Here is a 9,452-nt window from a genome sequence, read left to right on the forward strand (position 1 = left end):
GACATGTACTGCGTGTGGAGAAGTAAAAAATGGAAAATAGCACTACGATGGGAACTAAACCACGAGGACTCAGGGTGTTCGTGACGTACCGTTTTGGTGTCAGAGTTACCGCATCACTACCAGTCATGACATGCAGTCATACCCGATGGCCTCCCGCACATGACATCAGGAGTAATATCTCACTGCCTCTCCAAAACATTGGAAGATTGGGTCTTCTCCCATGTCACCGCCTCACTGGTTGAACGATGGTCATCCGGGATAGTCCAGAACTGTGATTCATCGCTCATCACAATGCGACGACATTCATTACCAGTCCCTGCTTTCCGGTCACGGCAACACGTCAAACGCAGCCGTCCGTGTTGTATTGCTAACAGTAGTCTACTCATAGGACGGTAACACCACAGTCCGCTTGCTGCTAGTCAATGGCGAACGTCACACAGAGTGTCGTACGGAGTCCATTAGTAATTCTCGGATGGCAGGTGCAGATGTCAACGGGCTACGATGTGCTTAGTGAACAATATGGCGATCCCCTCCCCTGTGGTCAGACTTGGTCACAAACCTTGACGACGAATGTGCTTGCACTCACGTTCCTATCCCGTCTAACATGGAGAGATTATCACATGCCCCACATATGTAAATATTGCACGACTCGATCGGATGGCCAAATGCAGATCCACAATGACGTCCATTTCTGACTCTGTCAGGTGCTGATAAAGCTGTCTGACGTGTGAACGCGGCATCTCTGTGTTCTTCATAGTGATACTCAACAACTGTCGCCGTTCGGCTAGTTAATATACTCTGTCAGGTGTAGTAACAATAGTAAACACGAAAATTACTAATTCAATCTGGTGGCCGTTCTGTGTGTCACAGATAATTGCAACTCATTCATTTACATACCCGACGATAGTGTGTACGTGTACGGAACTACTTTGACATCCCACCTCGTCCTCTGGATGCTTCACTTTTTTGCCAGGCAGTATATTTTTTAAAAAATCTGTGCAGTTCAAGATTGCAGGATTATTATTTATTGTCATGTTATCAGTATTATCTCTGCTGTTTAAATATCACGCATCATTTATATAAAGTGCCCAAAAATGTGCACTCGTGACTTGCATGATTTCAGTTTTTCGTTGTTCGGAATCCTCTTCCTTGAACCGTTTGCCTGTAGGATAATGCTACGCTTGTAACGGATCTAAAAGTAAAACTACAGTCAATGCAGTTCAGTACATTGCATTTTGTCTCCATTCGTGACTTGTGCACGTTGTCGTCCGCGTCAGCGACGAGGTCACTGGACTGTGAGTACATGCACGGTTTGGAGAAGGAAGGGAAAGGAAATCGGCCTCATCGAAGGAACCATTTCGGAATTTATCGTGGATGATCTAGTGAAACCATCGAACCGACTTTCTCCCGAGTGTGAGTCCAGTGTCGTGCTAATCCCTCGGTGTGTACATAGTTATAGTGCGTTTAAAATTCGTTGCGACTTTTGACGTTTGGCTGACCAGTGGCTACATGACGTCATTTCCGAGGTAACACCAATGGCGAACCGGCTTTCCCTACTACAACAGCAGCAGTTTGCTTGGCAAAGCGCCCCTGTTGCCACGCCGTGGATATAAACAGGGTGGGGGGGGGGGGGAGTCCACTGGGGGCCGAACCGCACAGTAACCCTGGGTTCAAAAATGGTTCAAATGGCTCTGAGCACTATGGGACTTAACTACTGAGGTCATCGTCCCCTAGAACTTAGAACTACTTAAACCTAACTAACCTAAGGACATCACACACATCCATGCCCGAGGCAGGATTCGAACCTGCGACCGTAGCGGTCACGCAGTTCCAAACTGACGCGCTTAGAACCGCACGGCCACACCGGCCGGCTGAACCCTGGGTTCGGTGTGGGGCGACGGTGGGGTGGGGTTGTGTACCACTGTGAGCTACGGCGGGGTCGAAGCCTCTCCGTCGTTTCTAGGTCCCTAGTTCAATACAATATAATATAATACAAGGTTCGTCACAGGTTCTTATCCTATAAAGGAAGTTCCGCCGTGGTTTTAATAACAAGGCACAACGTTTTTGAACCCTATAGTGCTTCCTGGTGTAATGCTTACATACATAGCAAACGCTAACATTGTACCTTGGTCACTCCTGCCACAAATATCCAGAACTCCATTTATATGCTTTTTTATATATTTATATGCTTGAAATTACCAAAAATATACTTCATTTTCGGATCAACGAATGACATTTATAGAAAATACGTCACTTTACTTTCCCTAGAAATCTCCCAGAGCTATTATTCATTTCTTCGCCCACAAAAATAGAACATTGAGGTGACGAAAGTCATGGGAGACCTCCTAATATCGTGTCGGACCTACTTTTGCCCAGCATAATGCAGCAACTTGCCGGCCGCGTTGGCGGAGCGGTTCTAGGCGCTTCAGTCCGGAACCGCGCGACTGCTACGCTCGCTGGTTCGAATCCTGCCCCGGGCATGGATGTGTGTGATGTCCTTAGGTTAGTTAGGTTTAAATAGTTTTAAGTTCTAGGGGACTGATGACCTCAGAAGTTAAGTCCTATAGTGCTCAGAGCCATTTGCAGCAACCTGGCGAGGCATGGACTGAACAAGTCGTTGGAATTGCTCTGCAAAGATATTGAGCCATGCTGCCTCTATAGTCGTCCATAATTGCGAAAGTGTTGTCAGTGCAGGATTTTGGACACAAACTGACCTTTCGACTATATCCCACTAATGTTCTATGGGATTCACGTCGGGAGATACGGATGGCCAAGACATTAGCTCGAATTGTCTAGAATGTTCCTGAAACCAATAGCGAACAATTGTGGCACGGTGACAAGGGGAATTATCATACATAAAAATTCCATCGTTGTTTGGGGAACACGAACTCCGTCAGTGGCTACAAATGATCCCCAAGTAGCCGATCATAACCATTTCCAGCCAATCATCCGTTCGGTTGGACCAGAGGACCCAGACCATTCCATGTAAACACAGCCTACAGCATTATGGAGCCACTACCAGCTTGCACAGTGCCCTGTTGACAACTTGAGTCTATGGCTTCGTCGGGTCTGCGCCACACTCGAACCCTACCATCAGCTGTTACAGACTGAAATCGGACTTCATCCGATCAGTCGTCTGGGGTGGAAACATAATGGTCTCTAAACCAGGAGAGGCGCTGCACGCGGATGTTGCACAGTTAGCAAAAGCACTCGCGTCGGTCGTCTCCTGCCGTAGCCCACTAACGCCGGATTTCGCCACACTGTCCTAACGGATACATTTGTTGTACGTCCCACATTATTTCTGTGGTTATTCCGTGCAGTGCTGCTTGTCTCTCAGCACTCATGGAATTCTGCGCAGCTCTGCATAGAATTCTACCGAGACGTCGCTATTCTCGGTCGTTAAGTGAAGGCCTTTAGTCACTGCGTTGTCAGTGGTGAGGGATAATGCTTGAAATGTGCTATTCTCGGTGCTCTCTTGGCACTGTGGACCTGGGAGTATTGAATTAGGGAATTTCCCAAATGGCATTTCCCATGTATCTAGCTCCAACTACCATTCCTTCATCAAAGTCAGTTGGTTCTCGTCGTGCGTCCATGATCACGTAGGAAGCCTTTCGCGCGAATCACCTGAGTACAAATGACGGCTCTGCCAACGCACTGCCCTTTTATATCACGTACATGTGATACTACCGACATCTATGTATGAGCATGTCGCTATCGCATGACTTTTCTCGCCTCAGTGCAAATCACATTACTAACTGGATATTCTATACGTCTAAAGAAGACCGTGCCTGGGAACTAAATTAAGGCACAATGTGTAACCATTGGACGCTGTCTTTAAGGAAATAGGCGAATGCCGAAGGTCCGAAACTGTGTTCCTGTCCACATCTGCATATACACTAATGAGCCAAGACATTATGACCACTACTCACCGCGACGTTGGATGCGGCCTGGTGGCGTTGCGGGCACGTGACGCGATAACAAAAGTATACACGGACAGAGGATGACTCTAGCGAAGATATGGACAGCAAATGGGGAAATCCATTGAGATAAGCGACTTTGAGACAAAAGGCAGATTATTAATACGCAGAGCCTGTGAACGAGCTTCTCGAAAACGGCGAGGCTGGTCGAATGTTCACGTGCTCTTGTCGTGAGCATCTGCGGAAAAAAGTAGGACAGTGAAACCGCAACTAGACGCTAAATGGTTGGATGTCCCTGACTCTTCACAGAACTTGCGGTTCGGAGGCTTGTCTGTTCTGTGCTGATGGACGCACAAGTGTTTCGGAGCGCACCATTCATCATACAGTGTTGAACATGGAGCTCTGCAGCATATTTTGCTACGGCTTCACGTGCTGACCCAACTCCATCGTCAGATACGATTTCAGTGGGCACGGGACCATCGGGAATCGTTTGACGGCCAATGGACACGTGTCGGGTGGTGGTCGTCTCCACAAACTCTGTCATCGAGGTGAACAGCAGCTCGGAACATGCAGCGCGTCACGGACGCAGGCTGGCGGGAGCAGTAGTATGCTGTAGGAAACATTCTCTGGCACCTGTGATAGTAATCTACATCTACATCTACATACATACTCCGCAATCCACCATACGGTGCGTGGCGGAGGGTACCTCGTACCACAACTAGCATCTTCTCTCCCTGTTCAACCCCCAAACACAACAATGGAAAAATGACTGCCTATATGCCTCTGTACGAGCCCTAATCTCTCTTATCTTATCTTTGTAGTTTTTCCGCGAAATGTAGGTTGGCGGCAGTAAAATTGTACTGCAGTCAGCCTCAAATGCTGGTTCTCTAAATTTACTCAGTAGCGATTAACGAAAAGAACGCCTCCTTTCCTCTAGAGACCCCCACCCGAGTTCCTGAAGCATTTCCGTAACACTCGCGTGATGATCAAACCTACCAGTAACAAATGAAGCATCCCGCCTCTGAATTGCTTCTATGTCCTCCCTCAATCTGAACTGGTAGGGATCCCAAACGCTCGAGTAGTACTCAAGAATAGGTCGTATTAGTGTTTTATAAGAGGTCTCCCTTACAGATGAACCACATCTTCCCAAAATTCTACCAATGAACCGAAGACGACTATCCGCCTTCCCCACAACTACCATTACATGCTTGTCCCGCTTCATATCGCTCTGCAATGTTACGCCCAAATATTTAATCGAGTGTGTCAAGCGCTACACTACTAATGGACTATTCAAACATTACGGGGTTCTTTTTCCTATTCATCTGCATTAATTTACGTTTATCTATATTTAGAGTTAGCTGCCATTCTTTACACCAATCACAAATCCTGTCCAAGTCATCTTGTATCCTCCTACAGTCACTCAACGACGACACCTTCCAGTACACCACAGCATCATCAGGAAACAGCCGCACATTGCTATCCACCCTATCCAAAAGATCATTTATGTAGATAAAAAGCAACAGCGGACCTACCACACTTCCCTGGGGCACTCCAGATGATACCCTCACCTCCGATGAACGCTCACCATCGAGGACAACGCACTGGGTTCTATTACCCAGTGTCTAATGGAAGACACTCTGACCCAGCATCGAACCACCTGCATGCCTTAATGCTCGATGCTTTCCCCGACGGCGATGTCATGTTTCAGCAGTATAATTATCCGTGCCTCGAAGCCACAATCGTGCTACAGTGGTCTGAGGAGCATTATAGTGAAATAACGCTGATGTTTCTGCGACCAGATTCAGCTGATGCAAATCCTATGGAACCCTACGTTCGTTAGTGGGCGCCATCACCGCGTACGCAGTTTAGCTTTCCGTTATTTACGCGAATCATATGACATGTGCGCAGACATCTAATGTCGCATACCTCTACAAACATACCAACAAGTTATTGGATCCCTGATACGCAGAATAAGTGATGTATTTTGTTCCAAAGACGGACAAACAAGCTATTGAGCAGGTGGTCACAATGTATTGGTTCATCGGTGTATACTCAGTAAGACACTATTTAGGGCATGGCGGAGAGTAAATCGCATTATCTGTTGACGGAGTCTTTATCACGCTGCTCACACTCCATGGAAGGAGTTACATTTGAACAGGCTGCGCTGCCAGCGTGCCACAGCGTTCCACCCCCTCTTCAGGGCTCAGCGGCTCCCTACAGAGGGCGCTGTGGACGCCACCAGGGGACGCTGTATTCGCTTCAGCTCACTGCATGCAATTAATATCCCAATCTACAAATTGCTGAGAGCTGAAAAGTACACGTTCGAAAAGTCTTATTTTGTAAAGAACAACTATGAAATTATCAATAGTATGGATACCCTAATTGTACCACCTCAAACCACATCCTCACACACTGTAAACTTATATAGAAGCACACAGAACGATGAAACAGTTGACATAGTAAGAAAGAACCTAACGAAAAACAGGACAACGAGGAGACCAGAAATAACAGAGTATAGAGATGTGTTAATTTAGTACTCTCATATAATTTCTACTCTTGCAACAACAAAATTTACAAGCACGAACTAGGGCTTGCAATAGCAAGACATATTAGTGGCCTAATTGCTGAAATATTCTCCAAGCATATACAGAACAAAATATTGAAACTAAACGGCAGTATCACAAGCAAAGTTAAATTCTATGAGAGGAATGTGGATGACACCCTCGTTCTGTTTTGTGGAACAGATGATGAAGTAACATACGATTTTAATAAATTCAACTGTCAGTATAAAAATATCTAGTTCATCCTTGAATATGAAGAGAACAGCGCCACATCTTTTCATGACATGAAAATATCAATCAGGAAGTGTCTTTCATTGTCCACAAAAGACCTGTTGGTACAGACGCTACTATACCAAACTGCTCTACACATCCGAAAAATGGTTCAAATGACTCTGAGCACTATGGGACTTAACATCTGAGGTCATCAGTCCTCCAGAACTTGGAACTACGTAAACCTAACTAACCTAACACATCCATGCCCAAGGCAGGATTCGAACCTGCGACCGTAGCAGTAGCGCGGTTCCGGACTGAAACGCCTTGAACCGCTAGGCCACAGCGGCCGGCTGAGGAATTTCAGAACTCGATTTAAAAAACATAAAACAGACAGCTACAGACTAGAGAAGTGTAACCAACCCTCAGGAGCGACACATTAATGAGACAGGCCACCCACTGAAAATCGAAGACAATACTGAAATTCTGCACAAAATCGAATAAGATAAAAGAATGCATATGATGTAAGAAGATGAAATTTTCATTCATTACGCAAAAATGACGATAATATTCTGACTGACATAACTGAATTAAAAAACTCAAAAATCTTCAATGGCATTAAATCAGTATTAATGGAATAGTTTTAATATGTCAGTATAAATATAAATGCCGCGTGACTAGGACCTCCCGTCGGGTAAAAACAATGGTTCAAATGGCGCTGAGCACTATGGGACTTAACTTAGTCCCCTAGAACTTAGAACTATTTAAACCTAACTAACCTAAGGACATCACACACATCCATGCCCGAGTCAGGATTCGAACCTGCGACCGTAGCGGTCGCGTGGTTCCAGACTGTAGCGCCTAGAACCAGGTGGCCACCTCGGCCGGCTCCCGTCGAGTACATCGTTCGCCGGGTGCAAGTCTTTTGATTTGACGCGACTTCGGCGACTTGCGCGGCGATGGGGATGAAATGATGATGATTAGGACACCACAACACCCAGTCCCCGAGCGGAGAAAATCTCCGACCCAGCCGGGAATTGAACCCGGGCCCTTAGGATTGACATTCTGTCGCGCTGAGCACTTTTTTTCTCTTTTTGTTCGGTATAGTTCGTTGCGTTTGGTCTGGACGGATGTCACAACACATCCGTTCAAGTTGATCGTTGGTTCTCTGACTCAGTTTTTTTTATTACAGAGAGCACGCAACCCTCTGACCGAACACGCTGGGCTACCGTGCCGGCAACCAATCAGCTACCGGGGGCTGACAACATGTCAGTATACAACAAACGACTACTGGACTGTCGTTAGACCGAATATCGCTGGAAAGCAACGATAGTGGGATCTCATTCACATGCTCCAAGGCCACCATATTGCGTTTAAAATACACAGTTTACATCTATGGAGAAAAACTTTTGCAGTGAAAATGTTAAAACAGTGTTAGGTTAAGCAGTCCAACAGTGTGACGTTGAACAACAGCTCCGCCAGTGTACCAACGATGTAGATGGAGCCTTGGGACGTCAAAATCATGAGTAAGCAACCGAAATTTATAAATACATATCACACGATTATCACACCATAACAACTGATGCAAAATTATCTGCAACCCACACCAGTTGTGGTATTTGCCGCACTAACGGGACACATCTCCACATCAGCTGAAGACAGGAATGGGTATCAATTTTCGACCAGCCTCTGCCCGCACCCCAAATACCCCAATAGCTACTCCAGCAATATAATAGCGAAGAGAAACAATTCAAGTTTAATTTAGACTACGACCTTTTAGTAACATCTTTATCCATAAAAGCCTGCTGATGATTAAAACATGCTTTAAATGCGTTGCAGTGTGTTAAATTCAACCTAAAATAAATAATTGTGACTCGTAGCAGAAAAACACAAATAATTATTCCAAACAGTCACGATTCCTAAACTAAGGAAGCACGAGGAAAATAAAATACAAATGTAACTTTCTGCGTATCTTTTTAATACGCCGCACGCCAGGAACCGTCCCAAACCATGGAAGCTTCGCTGTGAGAACGGGGCCTAGCACGACGCTACTAATACTGTTACACCTAGCAAGCGACTAAACTATAGACAATGTTGGAAGAGAGTAGAGCAGTGCATGAAAGATATGCATATAATTCTTTGTACTTTAAATGATGTACATAAATTTCTCATGTTTTGTCCATTTATTAAATGTTCGTTTTGTCTACGCCATCTCTTGCCAACTACACTACTGGCCATTAAAATTGCTACACCAAGACGAAATGCAGATGATAAACGGATATTCATTGGACAAATATATTATACTAGGACTGATATGTGATTACATTTTCACGCAATTTGGGTGCATAGATCCTGAGAAATCAGTGCCCAGAACAACCACCTCTGGCCGTAATAACGGCCTTGATACGCCTGGGCATTGAGTCAAACAGAGCTTGGATGGCGTGTATAGGTACAGCTGCCCATGCAGCTTCAACACTATACCACAGTTCATCAAGAGTAGTGACTGGCGTATTGTGACGAGCCAGTTGCTCGGCCACCATTGACCAGACGTTTTCAGTTGGTGAGAGATCTGGAGAATGTGCTGGCCAGGATAGCAGTGGAACATTTTCTGCATCCAGAAAGGACCCTACAGGACCTGCAATATGCGGTCGTGCATTATCCTACTGAAATGTAGGGATTCGCAGGGATCGAATGAAGGGTAGAGCCACGGGTCGTAACACATCTGAAATGTAACGTCCACTGTTCAAAGTGCCGTCAATGCGAA

Source organism: Schistocerca cancellata, chromosome 1, assembly GCF_023864275.1.
Source record: "Schistocerca cancellata isolate TAMUIC-IGC-003103 chromosome 1, iqSchCanc2.1, whole genome shotgun sequence".
Classification (NCBI taxonomy): domain Eukaryota; kingdom Metazoa; phylum Arthropoda; class Insecta; order Orthoptera; family Acrididae; genus Schistocerca; species Schistocerca cancellata.